Raw genomic sequence first — 19,951 nt, forward strand, 5'->3', positions numbered from 1 at the left:
AATACTGGCCACGGCTTGTATAGACATAGTATGTAGTACAAATATTTAATTAAGTTCAGTTATGTGGTCTGTAGTAATTTATACCATTCTGCTTTAATTTCTTTGTTTATAAATTGATTGATGTATCTATGTATATTTTTCATTCTTTATATTCAGATTCCGTCCTGTTGGGTACTTCTGACAAACATAGGTCATCCGATATGATAAAGCACCAGGAAGTCTTTAAAAACAACAAAATTAAAATTAAGGTTGGTTCATACGTTCGTAGCGTTTCCCATAAATACACATAACAGTGACTTCAGTCATCAATAATATATGCTCCTTCACTATTTACAACACTTTGCTTGCCATCTCTAGGCTAATTTTTCGATTCCGAATCTGAGGCGAAGAACCCGTTGAGCCATCCTCGGAGCACGTTGGAAAAGAAGTTCCATATGACTGTTCGATAGAGAACGAAAAAGGTAAAAGTCAGGGCCCAAGATCAGGTGAATAAGGTTCGTGTGGAATGACTTCCCCACCCAACTCCTGTGTAGCGTTTTTAGTCTGTCTAGCACAATGTGGGCGGGAATTATTCTGGAGCAGCGTCATTCCACGCAGTCTTTCTGGTCGTTGTTCTTGGACTGAGTCTGCAAGACATCTCAGTTGTTGACAGTAAATGTCAGCAGTGATGGTTACACCTCGGGGAAGCAAATCATAGTGCACCACACCATCGCTGTTCCACCAGATGCATGACATCACCTTTTGTGCATGCGCACATGTCATTGTACGGATAGCTTCCGCTTTGTTTACACTCAGCAACTCCTTTCTGAATGGTCGCCACCAGAAACGATAGAGGATCGGAATGGTCGGTGTTGTTCACGAGCCAGTTGATGAGGAGCCAGCAGAGATGCACATACGACTACTTATTGATTTTTGTGACTTGTGAATCGTCATCCTCGCGAATGCGAATCAAATGCTCTAACCACTGCACCATCTCCCTCGGTAGACGGGAGCGTGGATGAAGGGAAAAACCAGAAAAAAACGCATCTGGCCTTCAGAATCGAGAACTGCAATGTATGTGTCTGTGTATATTGATTGAACAAATTATGTTTTCTGAATAACCTTCGATAAACTTTTCAGTGTCCTAGTCTTAGTCAAATTATTGACATACATGTTTGACACCACAGCCATTGAACATTACATTCTCCTGTCTTCTGTCGTCGTGTTGGTGATACATGATGATGAAATTGATACACCATTCGGCTGGAATCTGGATCGAAAGAAGATATTTCCAGGATGGGCGTTGGAGATGGACCGTAATCTTTCCTCGGTTGGTACAGGAAACGGCTAGATTTTTTTGCCATGCACCTGTCATCATAATACGGTATTAGCATTTCGACATGGAATTTCTGTACACTGTGCCTGTAAGAAATGAATGACATCTTATATATAATCCATTCTCACACGACGAATCTGTGGTCCTTGGAGATTCGGATTCAGGTTTACTCCCGAGAGTCTTAGGAATTATTAACACAACTAATATGTAGCCTCTGGTCCGCATAAATTAGTGGAAACTTCAAAGCATAATGCTCTTTCGATTATCATGAGAACGCAGGTAGCCTTTAGTGACCGCTTCATTTACTAATTGTATCACACTACTCGTGAAAATGAAATGATCTATTACGATACGACAGTTCTTTGCAAATCGTGCAGTTAGTCTTCATCACAAGTGGGCTAAAGTAAGGAAAATTATAATGGATACTTACATGGACTGCTACTATGCCTTAATATGTACCTTTTCTGGCTATGAAAAAATGACTAAAGGCCACAAAATTTCAAAGGAGTCGAAAAGACATTACCTGGATCTCTGTATTAGTAATAGGTAGAAAATCTATGATTAAGGTACGTGGAGTTGTAGTTGAGTGTGTTTTCTGAGTGTGTAATGCAGGAACAGATCACCTGCATTCTCTTCAGTGAAAATTAATACCTATCACTTCTAACATAATAATACGAAAAAAATGTTACATAATAAAATTGTTGCAAGAATGTCACATACACATAATGTGAATATGAATGGAATATAAACAACAAAATACATACTTAACCACCAGAACTTATCACTATATACTGTCACTGGTTACATCGGTCTTTAGAGTAGCATGGGTCTAGATCATGATGAGCGTACATCCATGCTCTTCACCTTGTTACTAGTGGGATAACATAAGACGTATCGACCTGGATTCGCATTGGTGTAATCCGATACTGTTGTGAGCACACAAGAGACCATTTTTTGTGTTTCTTCTTAAGTAATGACGCCTGTGGGTGACTCTTTAGTAACGCCTTTGTTCCCACTGGGTATAGTTGCATCCTATTCAGCTACTGATCATAGTACATCTTCCTTTGTTGTGTTATTGCCTTCATCGTATTTAATGCCCGACGAATATTTGCCTCAACAGATTCTTCTCTAACCGTCATCTTCGGTAAACAGTTAATCCACTAATTGTTTTCCTTTTTATTCAACAGAAGTTCTGTTGGTGTAGCCTCAGTTGATGATTCAAATTATTATATACTTCTTCAAATGACTGTAAACAGTTCACCCAAAATGTTTGTTTTTGGTGACAATATGTGCGGATAAATCTGTTCAATTCGTGAAACAACTTTTCTATTGCGTTGGCTTCCGGATGGAACCTGGAGATCAAAATTTGCCTAATCCCGTAGCTTAGTAAATATCTGCAGCATTGTCTGATAATAATATGTGTGGCTTGTCAACATGTGGAATATAATAATTTGGGAGTCTGTTGATGATTGACTGTGCAGTACACGTCTTGATAGGATACGTATTTGAAAAATAGGTGGTAAAATCCTACACTGTATTTAACATTTCCTTTCGCACGAGATACGGGTCCCATTACATCAACACTCAAACCCATAGTGGTCTTACTATGATGATGGGACGTAAAATTCATCTAGCACTGTTGTTTGAAGCTTTAGCCTTTTAACGTATTTAACATTTCCTTATTATTTGCAAGACACCTCTTCTTAGATTAGGAAAATGACAATATCTTACAATCTTTTACGTGCATCTATAAATTCCACAGTGTCCTTATACTACATGTGCATACCAGATTAATTTTTCTACACAGCCTTTCGGAATGGAAACATACCATTTTTTTGCCTCAGGATGTCTTCTATGAGATAAAACATTATCATGTAACTGATAAATCTCTCTTATCTTTGGTGAACTCTCCGCTTGAATCTGATGGATAACATGATGCCAACGAAGGTCAATTCACCGCAGATGTGCCACGTTTATACACATTGTAAGATAGCCTCGGCGATTTTCTATAGCCTTCATACGTTAAACTTAAAACTCTGTTGTTTGTTCTTCTATTTCAATAGCGTCTAACAATCCTTCCGGGAGTCTTGACAAGGCATCTGCAATAATATTTTCTTTGACATTCACACAAATAATGGCAAAACGGTATTCCTGTAGAATGAGTGTCGTCATGCTAATCGTGGAGGTAAAAGAAGTAGTTGTTCAAAAAGGTCGGTGCTTGATAATCGCGATATAGCTGCCCCAGTATATCTGTTCCAGTCAGATAACAGTGAAATTTGTTAACCGCCCATATAATTGCCAATGATTCCAATATTGTAGTCGTGTATGCCAGTTCAAGTGCGTAAACGTTCGACTTGCGCAAGCTATGGCGCAAAAAGTGGGTAATCCATCGACTAACTGAATTTAAAATAGACATGTTTCTAATCCAGAGAACGATGCATCTGTCAGTAACCCAAACTCTATCGTCATGTCTGCATGATGTAATACTATTAGTGCGTTGACTAGAGTGGTATTTATATTGTCAAATGCTATCTCGCACTCATGACTCCATTGCCATGACATATCCTTCTTTAATAAATTTAACAAGGCCTCCGAATTTAGGACTTTATTTGGTATAAAACGACGGTAAACTGACGCTAATCCTAAAAATGCCTTCAGTTGCAGTTTATCTTGTGTTGGTGGTGCATTCTCTATTGCATTAATGTTTTAACTCCTAGACAAAATCCAATTTAAGAAATTTAATGTCCAAGGAAGTTGACAGCTGTCGGTACCAAAGCCGACATCTTGATGCGATACGATATGCCTGTGTTTTTGTAATTACAATGCAAAGTTCCTTTGGGCACGCATGCATGCTCAAAGAAACAGGCACAGCGGCAACCACAGCCGTTACGAAACACATCAAATGAACTCGCAATTGCGAATAAGGCACTGCCATCAGTTGTAGCATGGAATAACGACAGTGAAGATTTGGGCCTGACCGGTACTCGAAGCCGGATTTCCGGCTTATCTCGAGCTAATAGCTCAGCATTAAATGAATGCGGCACTCAATCTGCAAGACAGTAAAATCTCGAAGCTAGCTGTGTCAACCACAGAAAAACAAAGGAAAGTCCTCCGCTTAAATTTCCACCTGTCCTTTAATCAGATTATAAAACATGCACTGTTAAATGTGACGTATGCTTCACGAGCTGCACAGGCTAGTGGGTCCGCTCGCTTGAGCAAAAAGGGTATGGGTTGATCAAGCATGAACTAAATGGGGACAGCTGAATGGCACTTCATCCCTGTTCCGTAGATGGAAGGAGGATCACCACGGCCAGAAAGTTTGTTTCGCAGAATGCGACTTGTCATCCGATACTTTCAGACGTGCTGCCTCCCAATGGTTAACGACTTTCTCGCTCAACAAAAAGAAGGAAACGGATCGGAAAGGAACACCATATTTCCCTGCAATGTGGGCTTGACAAATTTCCATGGCTGCAACCTCACTTTCATCATTTCCCTGGGTTCCGACGGGCCCTGGCTACCAGCGGAACATTGCTTCCTTCTCGACGATATGGAGACGCAACAGAGAGCTACGACCATTGGGAAGCATTTTGTCTGCTCTGTACATCTATGAAATCGCTAGGAGGCCACCGAGGGAGCCGGTGAGGAAATCGTATCTTATTTTCTTCAGACTCCCCTACAATTCAGCACTGTAGACCGTAAATTCGTTTGGTAGGTGAATCCTGAAAAACAATGCTCTTAGATCCATCAGTGTATACTAGAATAAAATTGTGGTTGTTGTTTAAAATATTACAAAAAAAAGCAAGGAGAGAAATAAAGATGCTTGGTGACTTTATAAGATTGATTTTATCTGTAATAGCTGTGGGTTTCCTAAGAAGTGAAACTGATGATCTGTTTCAGCCTTGACGTCAAGCGTTGTTGTTTGCCAGACTACACAATGCACGATCCCCGAAGGGCCGCATCTTTCACACATACTTATTAAGTTCAATATACACTATTTAAAAGATGCACCAAAACAATTCTGAAAACACGACCATGAAATCTTGTATCATGCTTTCCAACTTCAATGGATTACATGTACTTAATCATTTCATGTTTAAAAATTTTATTTTCATAAAATAATATATAAACTGTTTTGTAAGAAACTATTCAAGACACTTTTTTCTGTTTGATCTCTTTGCTAATAGTAAGCTACTCTCATGAGGTCTCTTGAGTACATCAAATAACAGAATTTTAATAATTTTTAAATTATAATTCTGCCAGCATAATACGAAGTTCATGCACAATTCCATGCACTTAGCCCCATATCTTAGCTTACATTCAGAATTTCATCACTTAGTTCAAATTTTCAAATGTGTGTGAAATCTTGTGGGACTTAACTGCTAAGGTCATCAGTCACTAAGCTTACACACTACTTAACCTAAATTATTCTAAGGACAAACACACATACCCCCATGCTAGAGGGAGGACTCGAACCTCCGCCGGGACCAGCCGCACAGTCCATGACTGCAGCGCCTTTAGACCGCTCGGCTAATCCCACGCGGCCATCATTTTGTCTTGAGATAATATTTATTGCTTTTATATAAATAAGTGTACAAAATTTCGTGGTTCTAGCTTCATAGATTCTGAAAAATCCACACGAATATAATTTTCAGGAAATGCTATTTAAAGTACAATTTAACTCTTTTTTCTTATACCGTCTGTTCAGAAGACCCAGATTTGAACTTAGGGTTCTCTTTCCCTTCAACGGTTCTCTTATGATTTCTTGTTCTCCCCTTGTTATCCTTTATTACGTCTTCAACTGACTTTACAGCTGTAAATCTATTTCTTTCAAGATATCTTGCATCATAAGTTGCAATTCTGACAACAGTAGAAGATGAAAATTTGCTTTTAGGGCATGGTTTCTGTATGAGTGAATTTACCCATGTGAACTCTGGGTTTTGCCATGAATATGATTTTAGAACTTGATTATAGGGCAGAAACCTGTAGGCGGGCTTGACAACATCCAGGATACAATTTGGAAGCGTCCACTTCCGAATGTATGGTTGCTACCCTCTGATCTGCAAGTATTTGCACCAGCTAATGTGGCAGAGATGACGAATGGGATATTCGACAGTTGACAGCATGTGGAAATATATAGTCCATACTGCACTTTTCTTATCACTTACACTGGATAGACTATCTGATAACTTTGCCGTAATACACTTGAAGGCTATCATCTTCTCTGTGAGTCCGTTGTGTTCACCATTGCCCTTTTCGTCTCCCAACTTTTGCCCTTCGTATTACTGACAAGTTTCCTCAGTCTACTGCCCATTCTCTTCAGGATGTGTCCACAGTCTGCTAGATGTACCCCGTGTACGTTTTCTTGAACGTAATCCACGGAATCGTTGCTCACAGACCTGGTACTGAAGTGTTGCTTCAAAGAATTGGCGTGACAAGAAGGTCGCGTCATTCTATCAGTCATCTTTTAGACACTTCGGATGTGATGTTATCATCGAAAGTTCGGGAACTTATTGTACTAATACTTAAAAATTAATTGAAAATTGCCTTAGGGGCACGAATGAAAGATAGTTGTCGTAACATTGTGCTTGCACTGTACGTCACCCACTTACCGCGTGTCTGGTGTTCGCGCAAACCAAGGAAGTGCTCAGGATGACGATTCTGGTAGCGGTAGTAGACCGCTCGTCTCCCAAGGTGGTTGCGTCAGGGGAAGACTAAGCAGAAGACAGCTCCGGAAGTCGCGACGAGATAATCAGACCGATGGAGGGGGGGAAGCGCTGCCCGTCAGCGGGATGACCGGAGCTGCAGACGGCGGTGGACAGGCAAGGCTCGCGGTCATCGGCGGTGCCGGCACGTGAGTACCACAGGCACCAGCTAACAAAAGGGGCCGTCACACGCTCAGTACTGAGTATTGCGCAGCAGTAGTGACTGTCTGACAAGGGGGCCAACACACTTGTTTCTTCGTGAGTCCAGGTATGCTGTAGAGGGACTTCAGCTCAGTACCTGCCTGGCGATGGCTCCCGCTTCCCCAGAAAACCGATGTTGAAGTTTTATGTGTACGTCCTATACCTGTCCCGTTACATGTTTAGACAACGCGAGCGTACTGCAGCGGCTAAGACTTACAGCTACAGCGCGATCCGTGAATTTTTTTTTTTAATTTCATCGTATATAATGTAAGGGAGGTAGAGTACGTCTGAGAAAAAAGCAAGGAAAATTGTTTGTATCGCAAACAACTTGGTTCAAATGGCTCTGAGCTCTGTGGGACTTAACTGCTATGGTCATCAGTCCCCTAGAACTGAGAACTACTTAAACCTAACTAACCTAAGGACATCACACACATCCATGCCCGAGGCAAGATTCGAACCTGCGACCGTAGCGGTCGCGCAGTTCCAGACTGTAGCGCCTAGAACCGCTCGGCCACTCCGGCGCACAAACAACTCATTCCACTGCTCGACATTGTCTCCTTCCGGGCATATAAACCCTTTCCTGCGATCCTCCATCTTTTTCACCCAATCGGAAATATAGATTCTGTCAAACTCTGAAAAATACTCGTTGACTGCAACTATCGCATCCTCATTTGATGAAAATTTCTTTCCAGCAAGCCAAAGTTTTAAGTTAGCGAAGAGTAAGAAGTCGCTTCTGTGTGACGAATAGGGCAGATCCTCATCTAAGCCCAGTTCACGCCATTGTTATCGCTGATGTGTGGCATGGTGCATTACTCTGGTGAAAGAGTACTTTTTGGTGTGCCAACCATGGTATTTTTCAGCCAGCGCAAGTTTCTAACGATCCTATGAGGAAGCATACTAGCGTCCAGTCATGGCTCTGCCTTTTTTCAAGTAATCTGTGAGGGTTGTTTCTTGGGAATCACGAAAAACAGTGGCCATCACCTTATCAGCTGACAAAATGATCTTTGCCTTCTTCGGTGCACTTTCACCAGCATTTGTTCAGTGTTTTGACTACCCTTTTCACTCTGTCACGATGGATCCACGTGTCATCACCAGTCACAAATCGGCTCAAAAAGTGAATTGGGATTAAACATCGCCAGACGTTGTATTGAAATGTTATGCCGGATGCGCTATTGGTCGACTGTGAACAATCGCGGCACCCACTTCGCACGCAGTTTCATCGCAACCAATTCTTCGTGCAAGACATTATGCTCTCGCTCAGTAGAGATGGATACAGTCTTAGCAATCACGACTTTTTATTCGGCAGTCTTGGTGACCATGTCATGGATTTTGGCGGTGGTTCCCTTTGTGGTGACCTCAGTTGGAAGGCCGGAGCGCGCCTTTTCGGACGATGTCTATTAACTCATTAATCCAAAAGCAAATGGTCTTCAATGAAGCTGTAGAGTCCCCGTGAACTTCATGCATTTCTGCTCTGATTTGTGGTGGCAGTCTTCAAATTACAACGTTTAATATCAGCAGGAAACTTAGTTTTTCTCCATTTTCAATTGCAATCGCACTGACGGCTGTCAGCAATAAACCGTACACTGTACATTGTTGAAAATCATTACATGATCCTGAAATAATCAGATTTACGAACCATAAAGGCGCAACAAAAGTATTCCATTCTATCATGGAAATTTACAATGCTTAACAAACCATCCTTGTATCATTAAATACAGCGTTCAAGACAATTAGGGAGACACGTGTATCAACGTCCGGTATGTTAAATCTATTTTGATACAGGTGGTATCTGTGGACTTATTGCATGGCTTTCAATGTACGTAACAACTAACATCATCTGCCATGTATTGGCTTTCTTAAGCATTGTAGTATCAGGCGATCCGTTAGAAGGAACTGAGTACCTTTGTCCCCGAATTTCCTAGAGCGCTATATAGATGGCAGTTGTCATTTTTGGGTGGTGTATTAAATCAAGCGCATGCAATGCGACATCTTAATGCAGTGCAGGTCTGTTTGATCAAAAAAGGATAGACTTTCGGTCGTGTTCCTGCAGATGCCAAACCTCTCGTTCATAGGTTGTGGATACACTACAAGAGTCAGGTGAGTATACAAGGCAGGTCGAACAAGGTTAAGACCCACGTTAAACGACACCTGTCCATCTCTGTGCTGCGGGGTCGCACGGTTACCGCCATATACTTGCAAGACAATCTCATAAGGGCCACTGGAGCCGCTGTGTCAAATTAGACTGCAATGAAAGGGCTACGAGAGTGGACCTTATGACGCTGGCGATTACAACTTGCAGTTCGCTTCCAGTTCTGCCGTTCCTTTGTCATTTGGCACCTTCGTCACTGGCGGAACGTGTTATTCATAGACGAGTCCAGATAGTCTCTGATGCAAGGCGATGTTCACATTCGTGTGCGGAGATCCGTATTGTCCACTAAGTTGACAGATTCTCAGTGTTCATTGATGTGTTGACAGCCATACGGATCTTGTTGTTGTTCATTGTCGCCTTACCCCCAGGCTGTCCATCGAACAGGTTCCGTCGGACCATGTGCTAGCTGCTGCATACGGTGGTGGCCTGAATTCCTTCTAATGCTGCGTTGAATGTGGCAGGTGTCAGCGGATATGTCTTGTGAGGCCTGCATATTGAAGTAATGGAACGGCTGGACTTGAGTCCCAACCCAAACTCTATCGTAAATATGTCGGACATGCTTGACAGAAGAGTTTGTTGTCGTCCAAGAACTCTCATGGGCTCTCTCTAAAGAATGGGAAAGGATACCACAGCATGATCTCCGGCAGACTTACAAGGAACATGCGACGTAGGTGTCAGACATTGATAAACGTTCTCGGATGGCATACACGTTATTGAAGGTCTCAAGTTCAATGAAATGCACTGAGGGTGACGCGATGAATGACCGTTTTCACTTGGTTATCTACACCACTCGAACATTTCATTTATTTTCATGTAAACTATCGAGGAAGTAATGAAGCTTTGTTCGGTGATTCACTTGGAAAAGATAAAAGCATAAACTGATAACATACCCAGTCATCAATTATTACTCAGTGGAGAGTAGCACACGCGAAAGTTCATGTTCCCTAAGTCTTTTAAGCAGTGTTTTATGTGTCATGCTAAATTATTCGAAAGTAGGCTTTTACGCGGAAGTAATTTTCTAATAAATCAATCATTACAGCAAACTTTCTTCAAATGCGTACTCCGTTTGTGGTTGGTGGTTAAAATTCCACATATTTGGGTAGCTTTCACTTCCTGCCTTTCATGCATGTGACGCCGCCTATTCTACCTTCTCTCTCGCGAACCGTTACTGAATTCCCTGGCCCTGTAAATGGCCAGCCGGCATATGTCGCCACCATCAGCTGTTCGCGATGCGCCGTCAGTGCAATTTGTGACAGAAGAGTTCAGTGAAATGAAAGAAGCAAGCCTTTCTACCGAAGGACAGACAAAACAAGATCCATCAGGAGTAGGGAATGTGATGAGCAATCGCACTCAATAACGCCATCAGATACACCGAAAGACTGATCCGTGATTTGAACCTTCTTAGGAAAACATATCGGAGCACGATTTCTGCTAATTCCATTGCAATAGGGGATGTGACATCCAGTGCAAAACAAGATCAGCTGATTGAAAGACGAATCATCATTCTAATGATTTCATAGAATCATGAATGAAAGAGATGAGCTGCAAGACCATGAAGCCATAAGTTTTATCTTCGTGTGGTTATTACTTTGTTTTGCGGACAAAAAGAAAAATTACAAAACTAGTGAACTGGAGTAGAGGCGGGTGACGAGTTTGTTGCCAAAGAATTCGCACCGGAACCTGCAGATTATGTGCAGATATCGTGTAAAAACAAAAAAAGCAGTCCCCCTGGCAGCAGCTCATATAAAGAGGAATCGAAAGCGTTTGCTGTGGCACAGCATCTCTCGACAGAAACACAAAACAACTCTCTATTGCTGGTAAGAGGTTGTTCATCGACGAGGAAGCCATTTGGGAAAAATAAATACTATCGATATGTTCACAGGAAGCTTTTTCAGACTTTTTGTATTTTTCAAAGCAAGCTATTCAGTCACAATACACGTGAGTTCCACATCGTCGAACACCGACACGTTCGTTATAACGGCAGAGTTCTAACTGAAGCTCCCCGGACGTTAATATTTCTCAGTTTTATCTGCTGTCCTTTTTCTCGCACTTCCCCGCCATATATTGACAGAATATAATTGTGGCGTTTAAGGACCTCTTTAGGTCCCATGACTTACCCGGCATGACAGCTCGTGTGTCTAGAGCAGCTGGTCCATGCTAGTGACAGGGGAGCGCAACCTGGAGATGGACCGTCGTTCAGCCAAGCATTCCGAATTTCATCCCTGTAACACTACCTGCTATCAAAGTCTCATCTGCTTTTATATTCTCGGCTTAAAGGTTGGTTTGATCATCTCTGTCGTTCACTACTACGACCGCAGATCGAGATGTCCGCAGTCAGAAAGGCGGTAAAGAAGGGGGTGGGGGGGGGGGGGGGGCGGGTGGGAGTGCACAAAACACAAAGTGCACTGTACGCATGCGTATTGGAAGTCGCCAACTCCTACCGGCAAACAGCAGACATCTCACTCTTAGTGTGGCACTCCGACAATGTTGGGAAACGAGGCTGCAGCGTCGGTGTTTACTGACGTGCCTACAAGCTGCAGAAACATCTCATACACTGAGGTGGTGAAAGTCATCGGATACCTCCTAATATCCTGTCGGACTTCTTTTAGGCAGGCATAATGTACCCGTCTTCGGTCCCGGGTTCGATCCCCGCCACTGCCTAAATTTTGATAAATAATCAGCATTGGCGACCGAAGACTTCCGGCATAAGAAGTCAGCCTCATTCTGCCAACGGCCTTGTCAAAGAGGGCGGAGAAGCGGATAGGGGTTCAGGGCACTCTCTTGTCTTAGGGGTGGGAAATTGCCCCTAAAGGCAGAAGAATCAGCAATGATCAACGACATGAGGATGCAGAAGGCAATGGAAACCACTGCATTAAAGACACGTAACGTGTATCCACAGGACATGTGGCCTGTAACTGAAGAAGTATCGTGATGATCTCTCCATTGGCAAAAGATTCCGGAATAGTCCCCCATACGGATCTCCGGGAGAGGACTGCCAAGGGAGAGGTTACCATGAGAAAAAGATTGAATAATCAACGAAAGGATAGCGTTCTACGAGTCGAGGCGTGGAATGTCAGAGGCTTGAACGTGGTAGGGAAACTTGAAAATCTGAAAAGGGAAATGCAAAGGCTCAATCTAGATATAGTAGGGGTCAGTGAAGTGAAGTGGAAGGAAGACAACGATTTCTGGTCAGATGAGTATCGGGTAATATCAACAGCAGCAGAAAATGGTATAACAGGTGTAGGATTCGTTATGAATAGGACGGTAGGCCAGAGGTTGTGTTACTGTGAACAGTTCAATGACCGGGTTGTTCTAATCAGAATCGACAGCAGACCAACACCGACAACGATAGTTCAGGTATACTTGCCGACGTCGCAAGCTGAAGATGAACAGATAAAGTGTATGAGGATATTGAAAGGGTAATGCAGTATGTAAAGGGGGACGAGAATCTAATAGTCAGGAGCGACTGTAATGCAGTTGTATTGGAAGGAGTAGAAGAAAAGGTTACAGGAGAATATGGGCTTGGGACAAGAATGAAAGAGGAGAAAGACTAACTCAGTTCTGTAACAAGTTTCAGATAGTAATAGCGAATACCCTATTCAAGAATCACAAGAGGAGGAGGTATACTTGGAAAAGGCCGGGAGATACGGGAAGATTTCAATTAGATTACATCATGGTCAGAAAGAGATTCCGAAATCAGATACTGGACTGTAAGGCGTACCCAGGAGCAGATATAGACTCAGATCACAATATAGTAGTGATGTAGAGTAGGCTGAAGTCCAAGACATTAGTCAGGAAGAATCAATACGCAAAGAAGTGGGATACGGAAGTACTAAGGAATGACGAGATACGTGTGAAGTTCTCTAACGCTATAGATACAGCAATAAGGAATAGCGCAGTAGGCAGTACAGTTGAAGAGGAATGGACATCTCTAAAAAGGGCCATCACAGAAGTTCGGAAGGAAAACATAGGTACAAAGAAGGTAGCTGCGAAGAAACCATGGGTAACAGAAGAAGTACTTGAGTTGATTGATGAAAGGAGGAAGTACAAACATGTTCCGGGAAAATCAGGAATACAGAAATACAAGCCACTGAGGAATGTAATAAATAGGAAGTGCAGGGAAGCTAAGACGAAATGGCTGCAGGAAAAATGTGAAGACATCGAAAAAGGTATGATTGTCGGAAGGACAGACTCAGCATACAGAAACGTCAAAACAACCTTTGGTGACAAAAGAAACGGTGGTAACATTAAGAGTGCAACGGAAATTCCACCGATAAATGCAGAGGAGAGAGCAGATAGGTGGAAAGAATACATTGAAAGCCTCTACGAGGGTGAATATTTGTCTGATGTGATAGAAGAAGAAACAGGAGTCGATTTAGAAGAGAAAGGGGATCCAGTATTAGAATCGGAATTTAAAAGAGCTTTGGAGGACTTACGGTCAAATAAGGCAGAAGGGATAGATAACATTCCATCAGAATTTCTAAAATGATTGGGGGAAGAGGCAAAAAACGACTATTCATGTTGGTGTGTAGAATATATGAGTCTGGCGATATACCATCTGACTTTCGGAAAAGCATCATCCACACAATTCCGAAGACGGCAAGAGTTGACAAGTGCGAGAATTATCGCACAATCAGCTTAACAGCTCATGCATCGAAGCTGCTTACAAGAATAATATACAGAAGAATGGAAAAGAAAATTGAGAATGCGCTAGGTGACGATCAGTTTGGCTTTAGGAAATGTAAAGGAACGAGAGAAGCAATTCTGACGTTACGGCTAATAATGGAAGCAAGGCTAAAGAAAAATCAAGACACTTTCATAGGATTTGTCGACCTGGAAAAAGCGTTCGACAATATAAAATGGTGCAAGCTGTTCGAGATTCGTAAAAAAGTAGGGGTAAGCTATAGGGAGAGACGGGTCATATACAATATGTACAACAACCAAGAGGGAATAATAACAGTGGACGATCATGAACGAAGTGCTCGTATTAAGAAGGGTGTATGACAAGGCTATAGCCTTTCGCCCCTACTCTTCAATCTGTACATCGAGTAAGCAATGATGGAAATGAAAAAAAAGGTTCAGGAGTGGAATTAAAATACAAGTTGAAAGGATATCAATGATACGATTCGTTGATGACATTGCTATCCTGAGTGAAAGTGAAGAAGAATTAAATGATCTGCTGAACGGAATGAACAGTCTAATGAGTACACAGTATGGTTTGAGAGTAAATCGGAGAAAGACGAAGGTAATGAGAAGTAGTAGAAATGAGAACAGCGAGAAACTTAACATCAGGATTGATGGTCACGAAGTCAATGAAGTTAAGGAATTCTGCTACCTAGGCAGTACAATAACCAATGGCGGACGGAGCAAGGAGGACATCAAAAGCAGACTCGCTATGGCAAAAAAGGCATTTCTGGCCAAGAGAAGTCTACTAATATCAAATACCGGCCTTAATTTGAGGAAGAAATTTCTGAGGATGTACGTCTGGAGTACAGTATTGTATGGTAGTGAAACATTGGCTATGAGAAAACCGGAACAGAAGAGAATCGAAGCATTTGAGATGTGGTGCTATAGACGAATGTTGAAAATTAGGTGGACTGATAAGGTAAGGAATGAGGAGGTTCACGCAGAATCGGAGAGGAAAGGAATATGTGGAAAACACTGATAAGGAGAAGGGACAGGATGATAGGACATCTGCTAAGACATGACTTCCATGGTACTAGAGGGAGGTGTAGAGGGCAAAAACTGTAGAGGAAGACAAATCGGAATACGTCAAGCAAATAATTGAGGACGTAGGTTGCCAGTGCTACTCTGAGATCTCTGAGATGAAGAGGTTAGCACAGGAAAGGAATTCGTGGCGGGCCGCATCAAACCAGTCAGTAGACTGATGACCAAAAAAAAAAATGCAGCAACTCGACGTGGCATGGATTCAACAAGTCGTTGGAAATCCCCTTCAGATATATTGACCCAAGCTACCTCTACAACTGTTCTTACTAACTGCGAAAGTGTTGCCGGTACAGAATTTACTGCACGAACTTAGCTTTCGATTATCTACTTAAATGTTCGATGGGACTCATGTCGGGCGATATGGTTGGCAAAAATATTCATTCGAACTATGCAGAATGTTTTTAAACCAATCGCGAACAACTGAGGCCCGGTGATATGCCTCATGGTCTTCACTAAGAATTCCATCTTGTTTGGGAGCCTGCAAATGGTCTCCAAGTAGCCGAACATAACCGTTTCCAGTAAATGATCGCTTCAGTTGGACCAAAGGACCCAGTCCATTCCATGTAAACACGGCCCAAACTATTATGAATTCACCACCAGTTTGCACAGCGCCTTGTTGACAACTTGGGTCCACGGCTTAGTGGGGCCTCCACCACACTCGAACCTTACTGTCAGCTCGTACCAACTGAAATCGGACTCACCTGACCAGGCCACTGTTTTCCAGCTGTCTATGGTCCAACCGATATGGTCACGTGTCCAGGAGAGGCGCTGCAGGCGATGTCGTGTCGATCACCTACTGTCATAGCCAACTAATGCCATAATTTGCTATGCCGTCCTAACAGATACGTTCGTCGTACGTCTTACATTGATTTCTTTGATTATTTCACGCAGTGTGCTCATCTTTTAGCACTGACAACACTATGCAATGGCCGCTACTCTCGGTCGTTAAGTGAAGGCCGTCGTAGTGAGAGGTAATTTTATACTCTCGGCACACTGTTGAAACTGTGGATCTCACAATTTCTAATTCCGTAACGATTTCCGAAATGGAATGTACCTTGTGCCTAGCTCGAACATCATCACGCGTTCAAAGTGTGTTAGTTCCCGTCGTGCGACCATAATCCCGTCGCAAACCTCTTCACATAACTCACCTGAATACAGATCACAGCTCCGGCAAAGCACTGCCGTTTATAACTATTGTACGCAATATTAACGCCATCCGTATATGTGCATATTGCTATCTAATGACATTTGTCACCTAAGTCTACAGTAGTGGTAGGCATGACCCTTCTAGAGGTGGCGTGATCTTGCCTTATTCTGGTCTTTGAACTTACTTATCCGCCTCGTTATGTGGCACACAGAGTTTGAACGTTAATACAACGCGACATTTTTTACGCAGTAAGTCATTGCAGGAGGTGAAAGAAACAAGCTGTGAGAGAAAAATTGCTGCTTTCTACTGAGGACTGGTCACGGAAACTTTGTAGTTCGACACATACCTAGCCACTGAGCGATATTCGTGATATAGTCGTGCTGTTTCTTGGCGTTATCCCGAATCATCAGGGCCATGCTACTCTCGGCGCGGCCGCGTCCCCTGTACGCCGTTCCATATAGATCGGAGAAACGATCACTACGGTACGATTCGTTTTGGACCTATCCACTGTATTGTAACCTAGCAGTTTTTAATCCATGATATACCGTCTTTTAGCGGTGTTTTCTTTTGACGGACAACGAATAGTGGGAAAAAAGACTCCGAACTTTCCGGTCTTCTGTTTTAGTCACATGTTGACCTGAAGATGTGGCCTTTAGGGGTACGAACCCGGTAGTGATACAGTAATAAAGGACCAAATACAGCTGAAGCAGTTATTAGGACCCAAGACGAAGAGTTTCCGTTTCAGATACTAAGCTAATTACGACAACATTTTATAGTGAAGACAGCGGCACTTCGTAAAACATCCACAATTATCTCGCAAATGGCTCGTTAGCTGTACCATGTTTACTGGAACGTTCTTTTCTTTCTGTTATCGTATGCTGTCACACGTGTTAGTTGTCGTTACTAGTTATGATACACTCTGTAGTCTATACGGATTTTGCAGTTAGGCGCCTTTGGCACCCCTCTCAGTCTGGCGCTTAAAGCGCCCCAAACCCCCCTCCTCATTCCACAAAGCGGAAATTTTGTACCTACATCTACATCTACATCTACATTTATACTCCGCAAGCCACCCAACGGTGTGTGGCGGAGGGCACTTTACGTGCCACTGTCATTACGTCCCTTTCCTGTTCCAGTCGCGTATGGTTCGCGGGAAGAACGACTCTCTGAAAGCCTCCGTGCGCGCTCTAATCTCTCTAATTTTACATTCGTGATCTCCTCGGGAGGTATAAGTAGGGGGAAGCAATGTATTCGATACCTCATCCAGAAACGCACCATCTCGAAACCTGGCGAGCAAGCTACACCGCGATGCAGAGCGCCTCTCTTGCAGAGTCTGCCACTTGAGTTTGTTAAACATCTCCGTAACGCTATCACGGTTACCAAATAACCCTGTGACGAAACGCGTCGCTCTTCTTTGGATCTTCTCTATCTCCTCCGTCAACCCGATCTGGTACGGATCCCACACTGATGAGCAATACTCAAGTATAGGTCGAACGAGTGTTTTGTAAGCCACCTCTTTGTTGATCGACTACATTTTCTAAGGACCCTCCCAATGAATCTCAACCTGGTACCCGCCTTACCAACAATTAATTTTATATGATCATTCCACTTCAAATCGTTCCGCACGCATACTCCCAGATATTTTACAGAAGTAACTGCTACCAGTGTTTGTTCCGCTATCATATAATCATACATAAAAGATCCTTCTTTCTATGTATTCGCAATACATTACATTTGTCTATGTTAAGGGTCAGTTGCCATCTCCCTGCACCAAGTGCCTATCCGCTGCAGATCTTCCTGCATTTCGCTACAATTTTCTAATGCTGCAACTTCTCTGTATTCTACAGCATCATCCGCGAAAAGCCGCATGGAACTTCCGACACTATCTACTAGGTCATTTATATATACTGTGAAAAGCAATGGTCCCATAACACTCCCCTGTGGCACGCCAGAGGTTACTTTAACGTCTTTAGACGTCTCTCCATTGATAACAACATGCTGTGTTCTGTTTGCTAAAAACTCTTCAATCCAGCCATACAGCTGGTCTGATATTCCGAAGGGTCTTACTTTGTTTATCAGGCGACAGTGCGGAACTGTATTGAACGCCTTTCGGAAGTCAAGAAAAGTAGCATCTACCTGGGACCCTGTATCTAATATTTTCTGGGTCTCATGAACAAATAAAGCGAGTTGGATCTCACACGATCGCTGTTTCCGGAATCCATGTTGATTCCTACATAGTAGATTCTGGGTTTCCAAAAACGACATGATACTCGAGCAAAAAACATGTTCTAAAATTCTACAATAGATCGACGTCAGAGATATAGGTCTATAGTTTTGCGCATCTGCTCGACGACCCTTCTTGAAGACTGGGACTACCTGTCCTCTTTTCCAATCATTTGGAACCTTCCGTCCCTCTAGAGACTTGCGTTACACGGCTGTTAGAAGGGGGCCAAGTTCTCTCGCGTACTCTGTGTAGAATCGAATTGGTATCCCGTCAGGTCCAGTGGACTTTCCTCTGTTGAGTGATTCCAGTTGCTTTTCTATTCCTTGACACTTATTTCGATGTCAGCCGTTTTTTCGTTTGTGCGAGGATTTAGAGAAGGAACTGCAGTGTGGTCTTCCTCTGTGAAACAGCTTTGGAAAAAGGTGTTTAGTATTTCATCTTTACGCGTGTCATCCTCTGTTTCAATGCCATCATCATCCCGGAGTGTCTGGATATGCTGTTTCGAGCCACTTACTGATTTAACGTAAGACCAGAACATCCTAGGATTTTCTGTCAAGTCGGTACACAGAATTTCACTTTCGAATTCACTGAACGCTTCACGCATAGCCCTCCTTACGCTAACTTTGACATCGTTTAGCTTCTGTTTATCTGAGAGGTTTTGGCTGCGTTTAAACTTGGAGTGAAGCTCTCTTTGCTTTCGCAGTAGTTTCCTAACTTTGTTATTGTACCACGGTGGGTTTTTCCCGTCCCTCACAGTTTTACTCGGCACGTACCTCTCTAAAACGCATTTCACGATTGTCTTGAACTTTTTCCATAAACACTCAACATCGTCAGTGTCGGAACAGAAATTTCGTTTTGATCTGTTAGGTAGTCTGAAATCTGCCTTCTATTACTCTTGCTAAACAGATAAACCTTCCTCCCTTTTTTTATATTCTTATTAACTTCCATATTCAGGGATGCTGCAACGGCCTTATGATCACTGATTCCCTGTTCTGCACTTACAGAGTCGAAAAGTTCGGGTCTGTTTGTTATCAGTAGGTCCAAAATGTTATCTCCACGTGTCGGTTCTCTGTTTAATTGCTCGAGGTAATTTTCGGATAGTGCACTCAGTATAATGTCACTCGATGCTCTGTCCCTACCACCCGTCCTAAACATCTGATTGTCCCAGTCTATATCTGGTACATTGAAATCTCCACCTATGACTATAACATGCTGAGAAAATTTATGTGAAATGTATTCCAAATTTTCTCTCAGTTGTTCTGCCACTAATGCTGCTGAATCGGGAGGTCGGTAAAAGAAGCCAATTATTAACCTAGCTCGGTTGTTGAGTGTAACCTCCACCCATAATAATTCACAAGAACTATCCACTTCTACTTCGCTACAGGATAAACTACTACTAACAGCGATGAACACTCCACCACCGGTTGCATGCAATCTCTCCTTTCTAAACACCGTCTGTACCTTTGTAAAAATTTCGGCAGAATTTATC

General features: G+C 42.7%; 1 protein-coding gene across 1 annotated transcript in view; it reads left to right on the top strand.

Annotated features, from left to right (window-relative positions):
- Positions 1-7,115: 7,115 nt before the first annotated feature.
- Positions 7,116-19,951, top strand: part of LOC124777244 — an 82,215-nt gene continuing 69,379 nt past the window's right edge. Inside the window, exon 1 of the mRNA XM_047252571.1 lies at positions 7,116-7,166. The gene's annotated coding sequence lies outside the window, so the exon portion shown is untranslated. The remainder of the gene's footprint in view (positions 7,167-19,951) is intronic.

This window comes from Schistocerca piceifrons, chromosome 2 (assembly GCF_021461385.2).
Source record: "Schistocerca piceifrons isolate TAMUIC-IGC-003096 chromosome 2, iqSchPice1.1, whole genome shotgun sequence".
Taxonomy (NCBI): Eukaryota; Metazoa; Arthropoda; class Insecta; order Orthoptera; family Acrididae; genus Schistocerca; species Schistocerca piceifrons.